Source organism: Lactuca virosa, chromosome 1 (assembly GCF_052849685.1).
Source record: "Lactuca virosa cultivar CGN04683 chromosome 1, Lactuca_virosa_CGN04683_v6, whole genome shotgun sequence".
Lineage (NCBI taxonomy): Eukaryota > Viridiplantae > Streptophyta > Magnoliopsida > Asterales > Asteraceae > Lactuca > Lactuca virosa.
Window position 1 is genome coordinate 8,498,847 of NC_136426.1, and position 20,472 is coordinate 8,519,318.

Below are 20,472 nucleotides of genomic sequence, written 5' to 3' on the forward strand. Positions count from 1 at the left end.
GTTGGAATGGCTCAACATAAGGAAATTCTATATATGGGTCCATTATTTGCGTTCTAAAATTCGATTATGATTACGGCATCCCTTTTCATAATCTGAATTTTGAGAACTTGGCAAATTGAAATGGAAATATTATAGCAAAAGACTGGTTTAGTCTTTATGTGAGACATCATGAATCATGTCCCATATGCTTCGGATATAGGATCGATTACATGTGCTATATTCATCCTTTCTAAAATTTTCCAAATGCCTGGGGCATTATGAAGGGAAAAGGTCTAGAATTGGATATGACTAAAATGATTAAGCAATTATAGAGGACAATCTAAGGTTTACCAAAGATTGGTTGCTCAAGGACAGTTGGAAGTATAATGTTAATTCTGGAAGGACCATATTGACATAATCTGTAAGGACGCAACTCTTGTTCAGAAGTGATAGTCAAAATGGAATATGGAAATGTTTCAAAGTTAGAAATTATTCAATCTGTGTAAGATTAGGAAACTTAATGAAAGAAGGATGTTTCCAAGGAGCTGATCTCCTTTGGAATGCTCTGTAATGATTGTTGTCAAGTCTTTCTGACTTCGTGCATAATCATTAAGAGGATCAATGCATATAAGTTTAGAATCTAACAGATTTCAGTAAATGGCATGAATTTGGAATTCTTGCATTTGCAGTAAGGATTTGGGACTGTGAAAAGAGGATCATTGGAGTGATGTTCAATTAATCTATTTTACAAAGTAAGAATCATAGACAAACATAGTATGCATACTTGGTGTATGGCATGACTAGTGTTTAGAAAACATAGTGTATATGCTTGGAGCATGGGACAACTATTGTTTTAAATTCAAGTATAAAGTTGATAAAACCGAAACAATGAATAATGAGTAATTAGTATGGTGATAAATAAAAGTGTTTATTTATATTCATAGGGTTTGATACCATATTTGATTCATTTATTCTTGTGTTTCACTTTGCATGTTTTGACTTCCAGAATAACTAAGTCGCTCTTCCTGAATGATTAAGTTATTCAAACCATCCACAGTCGGTCATATGTTGGAAGTAGATATGAATCAAGACTGTCATGGGTTGGTTTGTAGAGGTCCAAGTTGGTGGACAAAGTGGTGCTACAACACTCATGAGTGCTCATAAGTTCTGAGTATTGGATTCAACCCGCGCTCATTTGAATCACTTCATGGATTTTATCACGAGTGATCATGAGACGATAATATCTTATATTCTTCAAACCTAGAGATATGAGTTGTTACTATGAGTTGGTTATACATTGATTGCACGAAAACGCATTGGTAACTCGATGTTATAAAACATGCCTTTGTGTATGATTCAACAAGTAGTAGAACAAGCCATATGAGTCGAAGTTTATCCATTCCTTTTACCTTCGGGATAAAAGCGATATCTGTGGGCCCCTCAATGATTTAAAGATGATACATGTGAGTGCTTGGCCAAGCCAGGACTGATTTGATTTGTTCAATCAGTCAGTCATCATGAATCGGAAATCGGGAAACAACAAATGGACAGAGAGAATGATTGATAATCCATGTCTCAGTCCATATGATATCTAGAATGGAGGAATATATGATCCCTTATCTAATGGACAAGTCATTGACAAAGGTCAGAGTTCGACAGAAGCTTTTGAGAGCTATGATTGCTGATCGTTACCTGAAGTCATACGCAATAATAGTTTTAGACTTATCCAAGTGGGAGACTGTTGGATTAATGTCTAAGTCCATAACTATAATTGGTAAGACTTGACCCGACCCGGCATAGTCCATTTGGGTTGCATGGTATCATGCATTTGGATAGACTATAATGAGAGAAATAACACTTAAGGTTGGTTAATATATTATAAGTTCTAATATATTAATATGGTTATTTAATTAGTATTGATCAAGAATTAATTTGGAATTAATTAAGTGATCAAAAGGAGACTAATTAAATATATGGGTTGATTGTGTAAATCATTCATTCTTATATATGTGGGCTTGTGATCCAAGATTCCTTATGTTGGACTAAGTCCATGGGGTGACACATGGATACTCCATGGAGGTTAAAATCCATGGAGCATAAGGAATGGGTAAAGTTATGAGTTACATGGTGTAACCCTAATAGCCACCATATAAAAGAATCCCATGGCTCAAGAAATCGTGCACTAATGTGTGAGTGTGAGGGCTAGACGATTTCAAGGAGTGTTCAAGTTTCTCTCAAGTTATTCCAAGTGTATTTGGTGTTGTGTGAACCATTTGAGGTGTCACACTTGGGGCACTAGGCACTCAAGCTTCATGAACACATTCTACATCAAAGAGGTATGTATTCTATCTTGTTATATTTATTATTTTGTATGCTAGATTAGGATAATACCTTGGATGTTCATAATTGTATGTATAATAGAGAAAACGTAGATCCAAGGTATTTAGGGTTGCATGTACACTTAGGAGTGTTAGAATGCTCATAACCCAACATTAGCGTCCATTCAAGAAGAAGGAGTTGCTAAAGAAGCTTGTAGTGGCATTGGGCTCCAAGAATCTACATATAGTTCACCTTGAAGAGCTTTTGGAGGTATAAAGCTTTGATCTTGCCATATTATTCATTAGATCTAGCTAGGGTTTTCTATTTGGTCCCTTTTGTTAGTTTTGGACCTCCTCTTGAGAGTTGAGCAACTCCAGAGGCTGAAATGGTTAGATCTGAGCTTTGTGAGCATACTAGATGCATACAAGTGCTAGCTGGGGGAGTATCTAGACTCCATGCATGAGTTTGAAGCCTTATATGAAGTCCTAATGTGAAGAATGAAGTTTTTAAGTCCCATATAGCATGCAAGGGGATAAAGTTGCCAACTTTATGCCCTAGGACGTCTTAATGAGCTCAGATCTGATATTGGACGTTAGAACATCGAGTGTTAAGAACTTAATGGAAGAAAGTGCTTAATCTGTTTGTACGTCGGGCGTAAGTTATAGTACGCTGCGTGTACAGCTCAGGGACTCAGTACATTATGTGTACCAGGGCGGTACGCATGACGTACGTACCTCAGATGGGCTTCGACTTGTTTTGGGCTTGTAAGCTTTTGGGCCTTAATTAGTCATTGGGCTTGGTCGCGTTTTGGAGTTAGTGGGCTAGCTTATCTGTTTTGGGCCATGGATACTATGGTCAGGATTTATTGGGCCATAGAGCCCATTAATGATTTGGACATGGACTTTGGGCCCATTAGCAAAGGAAGACTTTTTGGGCCATTGTGAAAGGACTTGGGGTTTGGGTTCTTCAACTGGATTGTGTTTAGTCCTAACCTTGGGTAATGTTATTATTGTTCAGCACGGGTGGTTACGGACTGTTAGGAGACCAGTTTTCGGATTCAGCTGACAAAGGTGAGTCTCCTCACCATACCAATGGGTCTAAGGCACCAAGGCCGACCCATTTTGTGATATGTGGTACACTAGCTGTAGTAGAGATATGTGGTATGATAGTTAGCTATGTGCTAAGTGGTATGCTAGTGATTATATGATATTTGCATGGAAGACCCCGGGGGGAGCGCGTGGCAGTCGGATATAAGACCATGTGGGGGAGCCAATGGCACATTGGAGTAAGACCCTGGAGGGAGTCCACAACATCCTTATATGTTTATGTATGAGTTATGTAGTGTGATAGATATTTCTGGGATATATGATATGCTAGTTGACTATTATGTTATTTGCACGGAAGACCCCGGGAGAGCCCGTGGCAGTGGGATATAAGACCATGTGGAGGTGCCCATGGCATTCCTAGGTAAAGACCATGTGGGGGAGCCTATGGCAAGTAATAGAGACCATGGGGGAAGCCCATTGCATGTAGGTATAAGACCTTGGGGGAGCCCACGGCATCCTTATATGTTAGTATCCATTGCTTATGTGGTATATGTAGCTTTTATAGCTAATATGATATGTGTTTATGTGGATTGTGTGTGGGGTATGCTCTGGGAAATCACTAAGCATTAGTTTACGGTTTTTTGATTTGTTTTAGGTACATCTGAGCCTAAGGGCAAAGGCAAGGCTTGATGGCGCGGCGTGCACTCTTCGGCATTTGTTTGATGGGACACTCTGATGTTTTCAATAAAATGTTAATGTTATGAATTTTGAAAACAATGGTTAATGTTACTTTATATTTTATGGGAATGGTTGGCTAATTTAAAATGAAAAAAAAGTATTTGAAAATTTTAGGTCGTTACAAGTTGGTATCAGAGCCTATGTTTGAGGGATTCAGGCACACTCTCGGGTGTGTCGGGACTCAAACTAAGGAAATGGTAAAATTGTTTTCAAAAATAAAAATAAAGGTTAAAACTTTTAAAGAATGGAAAATAGGAGATTGCAACGCGCGTGATCGGCCGAGCCAAGTAAGTAGTTCCCCAATATGTTAGCCATGTTATACGAATATTTGAGTTATGATAATTGTATGGATCTTGCTATGTGTATGCTTTTAAAATTGGATACGGTTAGGAGCTTATAGCCTTAGAATGATTGATTTGGCCTTATTTCCTGTTCCTTGCATGGTTGTGGTCCTAGGGTAGAATCTCTTATTCGAAAGTCTATTTGATGCTTTTCTGTGTATAATTTGCATGCATAAAGGCAACCTGTTATGATTGGTATGATTGATGTGGGTAGAGCAAATCTTAGGATCACCTAGGATTTGAGATATGCCGTAGTATGTGGGTTATGATATATTTTGGGACGAATTGGAGTTGTCAGGTAGAGCCTTGGGGAAGGTACATGTAGGAGTGGAAGGTAGTATTGGGCCTGTAATACTGAAAGCACAAGACTTGTACTTGAACCAATGTTAGACTTGGAAACTCTAAGGAGGACCGGTGTGGGAAGAGCCCTTCTATGGACATCCTGATCATTATGTTTTATGGTATTGCAGTACAGTATGGTGGTGACATGACATGGAGCTGGGGGATCAGGATCATGATCTGGATCTGGGTCGGGCGATGGTACCGAGCACATCGACGAGAGGCTGCGTGAGCTTATCGCAGCCGAGGTTACGGGGGCATCCTTGACGCTACCCCAGTTATCTTTGGGACGGTCAAGGAGGGTATGATGGAGATTATGGAGGAGAGGCTCAGTGCATTCAGAGCCGAGATTATTGCAAGCCTGGTTGGGGCCCGAACTCCCTCGTTCCGGGAGTTTAAGGCGTGCGGGGCGTCGCAGTTTTTCAGGGTCAGGGACCCCATTTTTAGCTGACGCTGGGTGGCGGATATAAAGAACACCCATCACACGAGCTCTTGCCCTGATGCGGCAAAGGTGGGTTTTGCTTCATGTATGCTGAGAGAAAGAGCCTGAGACTGGTGGGGAGAGGTGACTAGTGATGTGGGAGCAGCCGGTGTGGCTGAGATGGCATGGGCCGAGTTTGTTCAGCGATTTGATTTGGAGTTTTCACCAGCTATTGAGGTGCAACGGTTAGTGAGGGAGTTCCAGGAGCTCCATCAGACCACCGAAATTGTGGCGGTGATCACCGCTAAGTTTCGAAAACGAGCATTGTTGATCCAACAGTATGCTACGGACGAGGACATGAGGAGGACGAGGTATCATTCCATGTTGAGGGATGATATCTGGGAGTGTTTGAGCTTCACAGGGTGCAAAACCCTGGATGAGATGGTGGAGAAGGCCCGTGAGTGGGAGATGGAGTTGGACTTCCGCACCAAGCAGAAGCCTGAGCAGGCACAGGCAGCAGTAGGTCAGGCTAAAAAGCCTAAGACCTCGGATTCTTCCAGTAGGGTCTAGCAGGGTCGGGGAAGGTGTGCGAAGTGTGGAAAACCGCACAGTGGGGCTTGTCGGATAGTGGGCTCAGGATGTTATGCATGTGGCCAGCCGGGTCACTTAAGCAGGGATTGCCCCAAGAAGGGCTTGATTTGTTTCCACTGCAACCAGGTCGGCCATAAAAAGGCCGATTGTCCTAGTTTGCAGGGAGAGGGAGGAGCAGTGCTGGCGCTTGTGCCCACCACGATGAGGATTACTGATGGCCGCCCTACTAAGGCGGATACTCCAGCGGTGAAGAGCCGCGCATTTCAGTTGACCACCGAGGAGGCTCGGGCAGCGCCAGACATTGTGGCTGGTACGTATTTTATTTCCCTGCTCTAGATTTATTGCATTGCTTATGTGTATATTGTGCTTATGTATAGGGACCTTTCTGGTCAATGGTATGTCTGCTCACATTTTGTTCGATTCGGGAGCCACCCAATCGATTGTGTCTCTTGCGCTTAGCAAGAAGTTTCGGGATGCGCCGGGAACTTTGGATTCCCCACTTGAGGTGGAGTTTGCAGACGACCGCACCATGAGTGCTGCGAGGGTGTATCGGGACTGTGTCCTAAATGTTCTCGGGGAGAGGTTTCGTGTTGATCTAGTCCCGATATCGTTGCGAGGGTTGAAGGTGATTGTCGGAATGGATTGGTTGGGGGCCAATGGGGCCATGATGGATTGTGAGCAGCAGTTGGTGAGGGTTTGAACCCTAAGTGGGGGAGAACTAGTTATTCATGGTGAGAGGGACTCACAGGGGCCAACCCTCTGTTCAGCCGCGAGAGCTAGGAGATTTCTGCAGCAGGATTGTACGGGGTTTGTGGCATATATCTCGGATATGAGGGTTGAGACCATGACGGATGTGGGCAATGTGCCGGTTGTACAGGAGTTTCGGGATGTCTTTCCCGATGAGTTACCAGGAGTGCCTCCGGAGAGGCAAGTGGAGTTTTGCATTGATTTATTGTCGGTTGCTGCTCCGATAGCGAAGGCACCGTACCGGCTAGCACTGCCCGATATGCAGGAGCTATCTACGCAGCTTCAGGAGCTGCAAGACCGAGGGTTTATCCGTCCGAGTAGTTCCTCGTGGGGAGCTCCGATCCTGTTCGTGAAAAAGAAGGATGGATCACATAGTATGAGCATTGATTATCGAGAGCTGAACAAGCTAACGGTGAAAACCCGTTATCCGTTGCCGAGGATCGATGATTTGTTCGATCAGCTGCAGGGTGTGTCTTGGTTTTCCAAGATTGATCTTCGGTCAGGATACCATCAGATGAGGATATACCAAAGATAGCTTTCAGGACTCGGTATGGGCATTATGAGTTTGTGGTGATGCTATTCGGACTCACCAATGCCCCAGTAGCGTTCATCGATCTCATGAACAGAGTGTGCAGATCGATGCTGGATCGGTCGGTGATCGTTTTTATTGATGATATCCTGGTCTATTCTAAGACCAAGGAACAGCATGAGCAGCATCTAAGGGAGGTATTGGAGACACTAAGGGCAGAGAGGCTTTATGCCAAGTTCTCCAAGTGTGATTTTTGGCTGCGAGAGGTACAATTTTGGGGGCACATCATCAACCAGGAGGGCATTTTGGTTTATCCAGCTAAGGTTGGGGCAGTGATGCGGTGGGAAGTACTGAAGAACGCATCCGAGATCCGTAGCATCTTGGGTTTAGCGGGCTATTATCAGAGATTCATTCAGGATTTCTCCAAGATTGTTGTGCCTCTGACCCGCTTGACCAAGAAGAATGTGACATTTCGGTGGGGTACGGATCAGCAGTTGGCTTTTGAGACCCTGAGACGGAGGTTATGTGAGGCTCCGATTCTAGTACTACCTGAGGGGTTAGATGATTTGGTAGTGTACTGTGATGCATCGATCTCAGGGTTAGGCGCACTACTGATGTAGAGGGAGCATGTGATAGCTTACGCCCCGAGGCAGTTGAAGCCTCATGAGGCGAATTACCCCACTCACGACCTGGAATTGGGGGCAGTGGTGTTTGCCCTCAAAATTTAGAGGCACTACTTGTTTGGAGTATGGTGCACTATTTATACTGATTATAAGAGCCTGAAGTATTTGATGGATCAGCAGAACCTCAACATGCGAAAGAGGAGGTGGTTGGATGTGCTGAAAGACTATGATTATGAGATCTTATACCATCCAGGGAAGGCCAACGTGGTGGCCGATACTTTGAGCCGCAAGACAGAGGGTTCCCCGATTAGGAACGTTTGTTTGAGGATGACGATGATCTCTCCATTGTTGGGTATGATCAAAAAGGCTTTGGTCGAGGGTGTGAAGAAGGAGAACTGGAAGATAGAGCAAATTCGAGGTCAGTATCCCTTGTTTGTTTGGGATAGCAGAGTTCTTCTTACACAGTGTGGGCGGGTGTGGGTACCGGTGACTGGAGGAGTGAGACAGAAGATATTGGAGGAGGCACACAAGTCCAAGTTCTCTATACACCCGGGGGCTACAAAAATGTATAGATACTTGAGACTGAGTTACTGGTGGCCCTGCATGAAGCGGGAGATCGCTTGGTTCGTAGAGCGGTGCTTGACCTACAGGAAGGTCAAGGCCGAACATCAGCGGCCGCATGACAAGGTTCAGCCGCTACCCATTCCCATGTGGAAGTGGGAAGAGATCACTATGGACTTCATCACGAAGCTACCAAAGACAGCGAGGGGTGTGGACGCCATATGGGTGATTGTGGAAATATTGACGAAGAGTTCCCACTTTATTCCAATCTCTGAGAGTATATCCGCTGAGAAGTTTGTGGATATTTATGTGCGAGAGGTGGTGGCTAGACACGGGGTGCCAGTTTCGGTAGTCTCTGACAGAGATGTTCGATTTACATCTAGATTCTGGAAGAAGTTCCATGAGGAACTAGGCACTCAGTTACATTTCAGCACGGTGTACCACCCCCAGACAGATGGCCAGAGTGGGAGGACGATCTAGACACTAGAGGATATGCTTCGGGCATGCATGTTGGATTTTGGAGGGAGTTGGGATACATACCTCTCATTGGTAGAATTTTATTACAACAACAGTTACCATGACAGTATCGACCGACCCCCATTTGAAATTTTGTATGGTAAGAGATGTAGGACCCCGGTTTGTTGGGATAAGGTTGGACACCAGGTAATGGGGAGCACTGAGGTAGTGCTCAAAACTACCGGGCTGATTCAACAGGTGCGCGACCGGCTGCGAGTCGCGCAGAGCCGTCAGAAAATCTATGCCGACCGGCGGCAATCGGATCTTGAGTTCCAGGTGGGGGAATTCATGTTACTAAAGGTGTCGCCATGGAAGGGATTCATCAGGTTTCAGAAGAGAGGCAAGTTGGGACCCTGATATATTGGACCGTTCAGGATTACGGCCCGGGTGGGTAAGGTGGTTTATCGTTTGGACCTGCCGGATGAACTTAGCCAGATAACCTTCCATGTGTCTCAGCTTCGGAAGTGTGTCACAGACGAGGCCACGGTCGTTTCCCTGGACGACATTCAGGTGGACGAGAGCCTGAACTACGTTGAGAGGCCCGTTGCGATTTTGGATAGGAAGACCGAGGTTCTTCAGAACAAGGAAGTAAAGTTAGTAAAGGTGCAATGGCAGCACCGAAGGGGCTCCGAATGGACATGGGAGGAGGAGGATGAGATGCGGGAGCATTACCCCAATCTATTTGCATCTACGAACTTCGAGGATGAAGTCTAGTCCAAGTAGGGGATACTTGTAACACTCCAAATCAGTTATTACCTTTGAAGCCCTTGAAATTTTAAATGTTGCATAATGAGTCCCTTAAGTATGTTGGGCGTACTTCATGGGTACGCTTAGCGTACCATGCATGGTTGATCGCGGAGGGCTAGCACGTACGCTGGGCGTACCAAAGGGTACACGGGGTATACGTGACGGATGTTCAAACCCTAATTTCCAGAGTTGAGACCTATATAAGCATCCTTATCTCATTTGAGCTTCACCCTAATCAACCTTTTTCACCTTCAAACGTCCCTAAAAATCCTAAAATCATTAGAGAGTGTGTTTTGAGCTTAAGGAGTGCATTTGTGGCCATTTTAGTGTCCATTCAAGAAGAAGGAGTTGCTAAACAAGCTTGGAGTGGCATTGGGCTCCAAGAATCTGCATCTAGTTCACCTTGAAGAGCTTCTGGAGGTATAAAGCTTTGATCTTGCCATCTTATTCATTAGATCTAGCTAGGGTTTTCTATTTGGTCCCTTTTGTTAGTTTTGGACCTCCTCTTGAGAGTTGAGCAACTCCAGAGGCTGAAATGGTTAGATCTGAGCTTTGTGAGCATACTAGATGCATAAAGGTGCTAGCTTGGGGAGTATCTAGACTCCATGCATGAGTTTGAATCCTTATATGAAGTCCTAATGTGAAGAATGAAGTTTTTAAGTCCGATATAGCATGCAAGGGCATAAAGTTTCCAACTTTATGCCCTAGGACGTCTTAATGAGCTCAAATCTGATATTGGACGTTAGAACATCGAGTATTAAGCACTTAATGGAAGAAAGTGCTTAATTTGTTTGTACGTCGGGTGTAAGTTATAGTACGTCGCGCGTACAGCTCAGGGACTCAGTACGATGCGAGTACCAGGGCGGTACGCAAGGTGTACGTTCCTCAGATGGACTTGGACTTGTTTTGGGCTTGTAAGCTTTTGGGCCTTAATTAGTCATTGGGCTTGGTCGCGTTTTGGATTTAGTGGGCTAGCTTATCTGTTTTGGGCCATGGATACTATGGTTGGGCTTTATTGGGCCATGGAGCCCATTAATGATTTGGACATGGACTTTGGTCCCAGTAGCAAAGGAAGACTTTTTGGGCCATTATGAAAGGACTTGGGTTTTGGGTTCTTCAACTAGATTGTGTTGAGTCCTAACCTTAGGTAATGTTATTATTGTTCAGCACGGGTGGTTACGGACTGTTAGGAGAGCAACTTTTGGATTCAGCAGACAAAGGCGAGTCTCCTCACCATACCAATGGGTCTAAGGCACCAAGGTTGGCCGATTTTGTGATATGTGCAGGGCCGGTCCAAAGGTATTTAATGCCTTGGGCGAAAGTATTTAAGGATGCCTTATGACTTTACTGTAAAACCTCCGTGAAGTCGATATATTTACATTGTATACCATGAAAAATTCAAATATATACCATGTAACGATATTAATTAATAATTGCTAAAGTAAATATCTATAATTTTATTTAAAATACATATGTTAATACAAAAAACAATAAAATGTAGCGTTTACTAAAATTCTACAAAACACATCTAACACAACAAGCTACATTAAGAAATACTACAATTACATTATATATATATATATATATATATATATATATATATATATATATATATATATATATATATATATATATATATATATATACAAACATCTCATATTCAACACAACTAATGATTAATACATACATTTTCTTTTAAAGCCATCTCCCCACTCGCTTGAATCCTCTCTTAATGAATTTCTTGCTGCAACATAATGATGAATTTAAATTGTGAACATTAAGATTCCTCAAACATATGACACTAAAGATTCTAATGCAATTGTAAAGCCAAAAAACATATTTAATTGAGTTGAAATCAAATCCTCCTTAAATTCAAGTCCAAGTCAAATTTGATATCCTCTTTGTTGAATAGAAAATAAAATCAAATTATCCCGAACTCAACTGAAACACACCCTAATGTTAAAAAGGAACATTTTTCTCAAATAAAAGAAATAGCCAACTTGCAGGACCGAGAGTCATTTCTATGTATAGACTACATGGACCATTTTTAGTGTTTACTCTTTTTAAAACACTGTTGCATTTTCAACACCAAAACTTCTCACGAAAACCATTAAATGAATTCATACATTGATGCTCAACCATTAAATATTATAACCTCCCAAAGAATGAATAACTGTAAATTATACCTCTTGAAGTGTAGAATGGTTGGGAATTGTACTTCCTGAATGGCTGAAAATAAGATATCAGATTAAACATAATACCACCAAAAAAAGTACTTAGACTAAATATAATAACTCCATACTTTCGGCAATCAGAACTACAAAAAACACCTAGTGAAGCAAACTTCGAACTCTAACTTAGGAATTAGGGAAATATATCACTGATTATAAATCCAAAAATCAAGAATAAGAGAGATTAGATAACTGAGAAATTAGAAATACGTTTTTGTCTTCTTGATTCAAAAAATTACATGGATTGATAAGAGAGACTGAGAAATTGGAAGTAAGAGTAAAGAGCTTTATCTACTTATCTAGGTGTTTGGTCAAAATATGGTTTATACTTTACTTTTCTAGCAAATTGTATTTTTATGTAATATTTTATGTGTTTACGGCTAGGTAGGTGTTTACGGCCGTAAACCCGATCACGACCGTGAAATGTGTTCGGCCCATGTTCCCTATATATATAGGGGTGAGGGGTGTGAGGAATAGATTGATGAACAGAATAGAGGAGCTTAAGTGTGTGCATCTGAAGATGTTCTAGAGAGAGAGAAAAGAGAGTGTGTGTTAGTGTGTGTGAATCTTGTATCCGGATCTTCATTCATATCAATACATACAAGATTCATCATCTTCTTCTTCTCCTTCTCTTCTATTTGATCTGACATCATCCGTTTGATTGGGATTCCGCACCATCAAACGGATCTGATTGATATAGAAGCAGATTAGGGACTTACAATTGGTATCAGAGCTTGGTTGTATCAGTCAATTTTGTCATATCTGGAGCTTATTTGATCTTATTTTTGAAAGATTTATGCATTTTTGGATAGATCTCTAAAAATTAGGGGGGGGGGGGGGGGTTGTTCTTCGTGTTTTTGATAAAAAGGGGTTTTTGATCGAGTTTTGGAGCTTCAAAGTCGAAAAAACGTTGTTTTTGGTCGTAACCAGCGAGGGGGTGGCGGCGTTTATGGTCAGCAGCTAGGGTTTCCGAGGTTTACGGTCCGGAGTTTACGGTCCGAGGTTTACGGTCCGGAGTTTCCGGAGTTTGCGGTCCGAGTTTACGGTCCGGAGTTTGCGGTCCGAGTTTACGGCTCCGGAGTTTACGGCCCGAGTTTACGGCCCTCGGAGTTTACGACTCGCACGTGTTCGGTCTCGTTTACGGTCAGCATCATCCATGCACCTCGTCCTCGCATCGCATCTTCGCCTCGCATCGCATCGCGCCTCGTCCTCGCATATGATCCGAAGTTCGCACAGCGTGCTTTCATTAAAAAAAGGGAGAATCGTTTTTGGGGCTGCCGTGTTTCGAACTCGGGACCTCTGATTCTTCAACATCAGCGCCTTACCAACTAAGCTACCAAGGAACTTGTTTCAATCCTTCCAAATTTAATTCAAAAGGACTCCCCTTCGGTTCCAAGTTTCGCAAATTGACACTTTTAGCCCAAAAATCAATTTCTTTTATTTTTAAGCTCCATTTTCAACCAAAAATTTTAGTTTTTTTAACTTTTGACTTTTGTTTTTGACTTTTTACTTAAAATTTTGACTTTGACTTTTAAAGTTTGACCTTTGACTTTAAACTTTGACTTTCTCGTTTAACTTTTAAATTTTCAAATTTAGCTTTTCCGTTTGACTTTTAAGTTTGACTTTTCAAGTTTGACTTTTGAGTTTGACTTTTTAAATTTGACTTTTAAGGTTGACTTTTGAGGTTTATAGTCAAAGGGCATTTTTAAATTTAAGTTTGACTTTTAAGTTTGATTTTGGCTTCTAGTTGTGTTTTTAATGGCTTTTGAGGTCAACAAGGGAAATGAAGACATGAAAGAGAGTCAGGATATGTTAAGACAAAAATTCAACATGTTCAATTATATCCCTGGAGAAACCCTGGAAGCCCAGTTGTAGCGATTTACTACACTTACTACTGAGATGAGTATAGCTGGGATTTTCTTGACTAAATCTGAGATAAATAAAAAGCTGCTGAATGCACTTCCGAAATCGTGGGATATGAATGTTACTGTGATTAAGAAGACCAAGGATCTAAATCGCCTCACTCTTGCTGAAATCATGGCGATTATCAAAGGTTGTGATATTGATGACAAACAGAGAGAGATTAACCATGTGAACTCGTACTCAACTGCAAATCTTGGAATCTCATCCAACAATGCTCTCTCATCAATCATGTCTTCCTCAGGTCAAGTATTTGCTGCTCAACAACCTCAGATTCAAACCTTCGCTGCTGCATCGTCCATTCCTCATTCTCAAAGCCAGCCATTTGTCACTCCACAAGCTGTTCCTCCTCCAAATGTGCCAGTTGTAGCCTCTCCCTCAAACACGAAAGACATTGATGAAAATATGCCTCTAGCCACTGGGCTTGTTAACTGCTACAATGCTTTTGTAGCTGGAGAGCTTCCACCTCAGCTGTCATTTGCTGCCCTGGATCAGATTCATCCAGAAGACGTGGAAGAGATGGACATTACATGGCAGATTGTTATGGCTGTTTTCAGGGCCAAGCAGTTTGCTAATTGTAAGGTCCTGAAACGGATCTTTACCAATGATCAAGCAATTGGAGCATATCAGGAAGCGGGAATCCTTGATTACTGGAGCATATCAGGAAGCGGGAAACATGTTCTAGTACAATTAAAATTGAACACTTACAGATTGTCTATAGATCTCGCTGCTCAATTTAGGTGGACAACAATATCTTTGGTCGTCGTCAGCTGAATGGTCCTTAAGGACTATTATCTAGGAACTTAGGATCACATTTTCTTGTCACTTATAGTATGTCCTAATTTTGTCACAATCTCTTTTGTTTAAGTGGACCACAATACCGGCGATTGACCAGATCTATACATGAAGGGAGAGGTACTGATAAACGGATAAAGGCTGTCTAAAAACTTTGATCCCAAATCACTCTTAAAGTTAGATATCATTTTATTTTTGTTAAATTTGTTCATAGTTTTCTTCTAATTTAAATATTAGGGGAGAATTAAAAAAATTCTGAAAACGAAACAAAAATCAAAAAAGTTAAAAATCCAAAAATAGTGTTATTTCTGTTTTATTTCTTTTTCAGAAAATATGAAAAATCAAAAAAAAAAAAATTTGTGTGCTAAGTTTTCTTTTAGTTTTGTTTTGTCTTGAAAAGTGAATTCAGGTGAAGATGAAACTCATGGAGTTTGTGTCGAAGATTTCTGAGCCAAGGCTTCATCCGTGAGCATCGAAGAATTCTCATTCGATGGAGCAAGAAATGAAGATTATTCTTTCGACATTCAATCTTTCAACCCCAGAAGCAAGGTGAAGTTGCACTTGAAGATTAGGTGACGGATTGAATTGAACCCCAGAAGCAAGGTGAAGCGTTATCTTTCAAGAAGCCTCCTCACCCACCGTGCGTTCAGAGTCAAATTTTGAAGAAAAGCCCAAGTGCTCAAGATGAATTCATTTATTGAAGATTCATCATGTTCATCTTGAAGCTGTGAAGAATTTGAAGATTAATGCTGAAGCCAAGCTCCCAATGAAGATTAACAAGAAAAGCCGGCTACTTTCAAGGGGGAGCTTGTTGGGTCATTTAAGAAAAGAAAAGAAAGCTATAAACCAAGGGGGAGATTGTTGGGTCAAAATATGGTTTATACTTTACTTTTCTAGCAAATTGTATTTTTATGTAATATTTTATGTGTTTACGGTTAGGTAGGTGTTTACGGCCGTAAACTGGTTTACGGTCGTAAACCCGATCACGACCGTGAACTGTGTTCGGCCCATGTTCCCTATATATAGGGGTGAGGGGTGTGAGGAATAGATTGATGAACAGAATAGAGGAGCTTAAGTGTGTGCATTTGAAGGTGTTCTAGAGAGAGAGAAAAGAGAGTGTGTGTTAGTGTGTGTGAATCTTGTATCCGGATCTTCATTCATATCAATACATACAAGATTCATCATCTTCTTCTTCTCCTTCTCTTCTGTTTGATCTGACATCATCCGTTTGATTGGGATTCCGAACCATCAAACGGATCTGATTGATACACAAGCAGATTAGGGACTTACACTAGGGGTAATCGGTTCTTTGCTTCTTGGTTTCTCCAATCTGTGGAAATTTATCGACAGAAGCGTAGACAGTCGACTCTTCATCCTCGTCTTCTACAAGCTACAGCTTGACGTTTCGTTGCCCTAGGTGTCAATTCACGAAAGGTAGCAGCCACCTCTTCAATTTTTTTGCGTCCACGCTAAGCAATAAATCAAGGTTGTAAACTGTTTTGGGCCTGAATGCTATATATATATATATATATATATATATATATATATATATATATATATATATATATATATATATATATATATATATATATATATATATATATATATATATATATATATATATATATTGCAATTCGATTAAACTTATGCCCCTATTATGTCTGCTGCCCTGGGCCTTTGCCCCACTCGCCCGGGTATTGGGCCGACACTGGATATGTGGTACACTAGTTGTAGTAGAGATATGTGGTATGATAGTTAGCTATATGTTAAGTGGTATGCTAGTGATTATATGATATTTGCATGGAAGACCCCGGGGGAGCCCGTGGCATTCAGATATAAGACCATGTGGGGGAGCCAATGGCACATTGGAGTAAGACCCTCGAGGGAGTCCACGACATCCTTATATGTTTATGTATGAGTTATGTAGTATGATAGATATTTATGTGATATATGATATGCTAGTTGACTATTATGTTATTTGCATGGAAGACCCTGGGGGAGCCCGTGGCAGTGGGATATAAGACCATGTGGGGGAGCCCATGGCATTCCTAAGTAAAGACCATGTGGGGGAGCCCATGGCAAGTAGTAGAGACCATGGGGAAGCCCATGACATGTAGGTATAAGACCTTGGGGGGAGCCCACGACATCCTTATATGTTAGTATGCATGGCTTATGTGGTATATGTAGCGTTTATAGCTAATATGATATGTGTTTATGTGAATTGTGTGGGGGGTATGCTCTGGGGAACTCACTAAGCATTAGCTTACAGTTTGTTGATTTGTTTTAGGTACATCCGAGCCTAAGGGCAAGGGCAAGTCTTGATGGCGCGGCGTGCACTCTCCGACATTTGTTTGATGGGACACTCTGATGTTTTGAATAAAATGTTAATGTTATGAATTTTGAAAAACTGTGGTTAATGTTACTTTACATCTTATAGGAATGGTTGGCTAATTTAAAATGAAAAAAATTTATTTGAAAATTTTGGATCGTTACAAGTAGAGTTAGCATGCCACCTAAGTTCTTTGGTTTCCATATAACTACAGAGCGTGACACTTTTGTTAGTGATCGTACACTAGTAAATTTGGATGAGCCAGATAACTACAAGGAAGAAATGGTAGGCCCTGAAGCTGCCTAGTGGAAAGAGGCAATTGATAGCGAGATCAAGTCCATGTATGATAACCAAGTTTGGAATTTGGTTGATCAAGAACCTGCTTGAAAGACAGTTGGTTGTAAATGGATATTCAAGAAGAAGACGGGCATGGATGGAAATGTACACACTTTCAAGGCATGACTGGTTGTGAAGGGCTTTACTCAAACCCCAGGGATTGACTATGATGATACCTTCTCATCAGTGGCCAAGATAAAGTCTATTAGGATTATGCTCGCCATACCTGCCTTTTATGATTATGAAATGTGGCAGATGGACGTCAAAACCGCTTTCCTTAACAGGAAATTGGCTGAAGATGTTTACATGAGTCAGCGCAGAGGTTTGTGTAGATGAAAAGTATGCTAAGAGAGTGTGTAAGATTGATAAATCCATTTACGGATTGAAACAGGCGTCTCACAGTTGGAATCTTTGCTTCCATGAGAAAGTCAAAGAATTTGGTTTCTCTGGGAGTGAAGATGAGTCATGTGTGTATGTCAAGGCTAGTGGGAGTATAGTAATCGTTTTTAGTATTGTATGTTGTTGACATACTCCTTGTAGGAAACGACATTCCAATTTTGAAAGAAGTAAAGTCTTGGTTTGGAAAGTGTTTTGTTATGAAGGATCTAGGAGAGGCAACCTATATTCTTGGGATAAGAGTCTTAAGGGATATAAAGAAAAGACTAATTGGTCTTAGCCAAATTACATACTTCGATAAGTTAATAAAATGTATTAGTATGGAAAATTCCAAGAAAGGAGAGGTACATATTCAAAGAAATGCCATGTTGAGTAAGACTCAAAGCCCTAGTACAAATGACGAGATAGCGGAAATGAGTTGAATCATATATGCTTCGGCTGCAGGATCAATCATGTACGCTATGACATGTACTTAACCTAATGTGTCTTTTGATTTAAGCATGGTTAGTTGTTTTCAGGGAAATCCTGGCAGAGCTCATTGGACAACAGTAAAGAACATTCTCAAGTATCTGCGAAGGAAAAAGGATCTGATTCTAGTCCTTGGTGGCAGTGATATGTTGAGAGTAAGTGCATATAGTGACGCCAACTGTGACAACTGTCAAATTCAGGTCATTCTCGGACTCATGCAACTTTTTATAAACCATATATGCACATCATGCCATGACCTAGTAATAGAAATTAGGTCACAATCTTGTATAAACTAGGATCCAACTAAAATCTAGGACTAATATACTTGACTCTTACGATTCTAGTAAGTTGTCTAGCTACTGTAGGAAATGCCAATACCCGAATTAGAACGAACTCTAAACAATTGTTACAGATGAAAAAGGGTATAAAACCCTAAAAATAAATTAAAATCTTCTAATTTCATTTCAATATGATGGTAAAAATCTAACAATGTTCCAAAAACCCTAAAGAGCCCAAAAATCCAAATTTATAAACTTTAAAACGTAAAAACTCTATAAGATTTGTTTTGAACCTCCTAATATCAAATTAAATAATTAAATTATGGGGTATAATCAAAGATAGAAAATTTTAATTATCAAACATAAATCATATTTGATGAGCTAGAAATAAAGAATTTAATGTATCAAGATTTAAATAAAGGAGCATTTTATAAAAATTGGAAGTTTATAAAAATATTGAAATGAAAAGTTATAAATTTAAATTATGAGAGAGAAGGCCTCTCTCATACTCAAGAAAATCGTCCACCACATCCCAATACACTCTTTCCCCAAGTCTTTCAATCATTTTATCTTCTCTTACACTTCAACTTCCCCTTCACTCTCTCTCTCTCTCTCTCACTCCACTCTTTACCACACTCAAACTCTCTCTTTCTCTCTCAATACCCATGAAATTCTCCAGCCAAGAACATTTCTCAACCTTCAAATCTTCATCTTCTAGGGTTTCTCTTCAAGGTAATCACGAAAATCCTTCATCTTCCCTCACTTTTCTTTCTTGTTTTAAAGGTTTTTCTTGCACTTCTCCTTCTTCTACACCATTATTTATGAACATTCATGAACATATCCATGAATGTTGAGTTTGATGATGATGGTGGTAGGGTTTCACCCAAGAACAACATGCATGTTGTTTAATGGTGAAATCCAAGGACCAAAACCTATGTCAAACCCTAAAATATGGATTTTTACAAGTTTTAAAGGTTCATCTACCTTATGCATTCAAGTTTTTCCTTTGAAAACATCACTATGAACAAAATATGTCCATGCATGGTCTTCAAACCGTGATGCATGTGATGAACATCAAGTTAAAGAGCTTGATGATCAAAGTACATTGTTTTGAAATAGTTTTCAACCAGCAATTGACGCGCCTCGGTTAATACCTCATTAGTTGCGTCATTGCCCCAAGTGCAAAGATATCAAAGTACATTGTTAATAGTGCATATAAATGACTTTATTCATAAAAAAAATCTAGATATCATTTTCTGTTCGAAATAAAATTTCCTCAGATTCCCAGCAAGATGATATGAGGATCTGGAAAATCCCAAGAGTTTTTATCATTTCTTTAATTTTTTAAAATTGTTATAAGAAAAAAACACCATAAATCATTTAAAATACTTTTTTGAGGTCTATAAATCCTAGATAAATTCGTGGATTACCCCTAAAGTAAATTATGGCATGTCATTAAGTTTCATCGATTATGGTTACTTTTTGGTATGGTTTTGAATTTTCTTTTTGTTTAATTCTAATAAATCATAAAACCACTTTAGGCAAGTTTAAAAGGCTATATAAGATTTTTGCAGATCCTACCTCATGTGGAATACTCAGAAAAATATTTTCGGAATTTTTCATAATGCATACCTTTTTTTCCCCAATTTTTGTATTTATAATGGACTAATAACAGGAAAAATATTTCTACTCGTCCAAATTTGATGAACATTTACCAGAAGACCTTATAATATATGAGAACTCTAAATAAGAATTTGGATGATTTTTCTATTAAGTATGCTATTTTTCTTCTATTTTCTAAGATTAAATACACTTAAATCCACAACATCGGATTATAATATATAAAAATCATCATTGGTATTTTTCCCAGATTATGTACACTGTAAATGAAGTTTACAAAAATTTTGGTGATTTAATTTAACTGTTTGATAATTATTCACTGATTAATGATTATTTAATAGAATAAAACAAAGAAAAATAGAAAAACTATTTGAAAAATATCTTTTATATTTTTCACAGCTTCTATATGCATAGAAACAGTGTTACGAAAAGTTTGGGAAATTTTGGAAACAGTTTTCTATTTTTCTCCATTTTTGTTAGAATAAATGCACAAAAATCATAAAATTAGGTTAAACTCTTTAGATATCCATTTTTATATTTTTCCCAGCTTACTTATATTTAATAACAGTAGTAAAAAAAGTTTGGGAATTTTGATCTTCTGA

The 20,472-nt window shown here is 40.0% G+C and overlaps 1 non-coding gene across 1 annotated transcript; it reads right to left on the reverse strand.

The window, feature by feature from the left end:
- Positions 1 to 19,293: 19,293 nt before the first annotated feature.
- Positions 19,294 to 19,439, reverse strand: LOC145151543 (U4 spliceosomal RNA). Its single transcript, XR_013732111.1, has one exon. It is a non-coding gene; the product is annotated as a U4 spliceosomal RNA (small nuclear RNA).
- Positions 19,440 to 20,472: the final 1,033 nt, after the last annotated feature.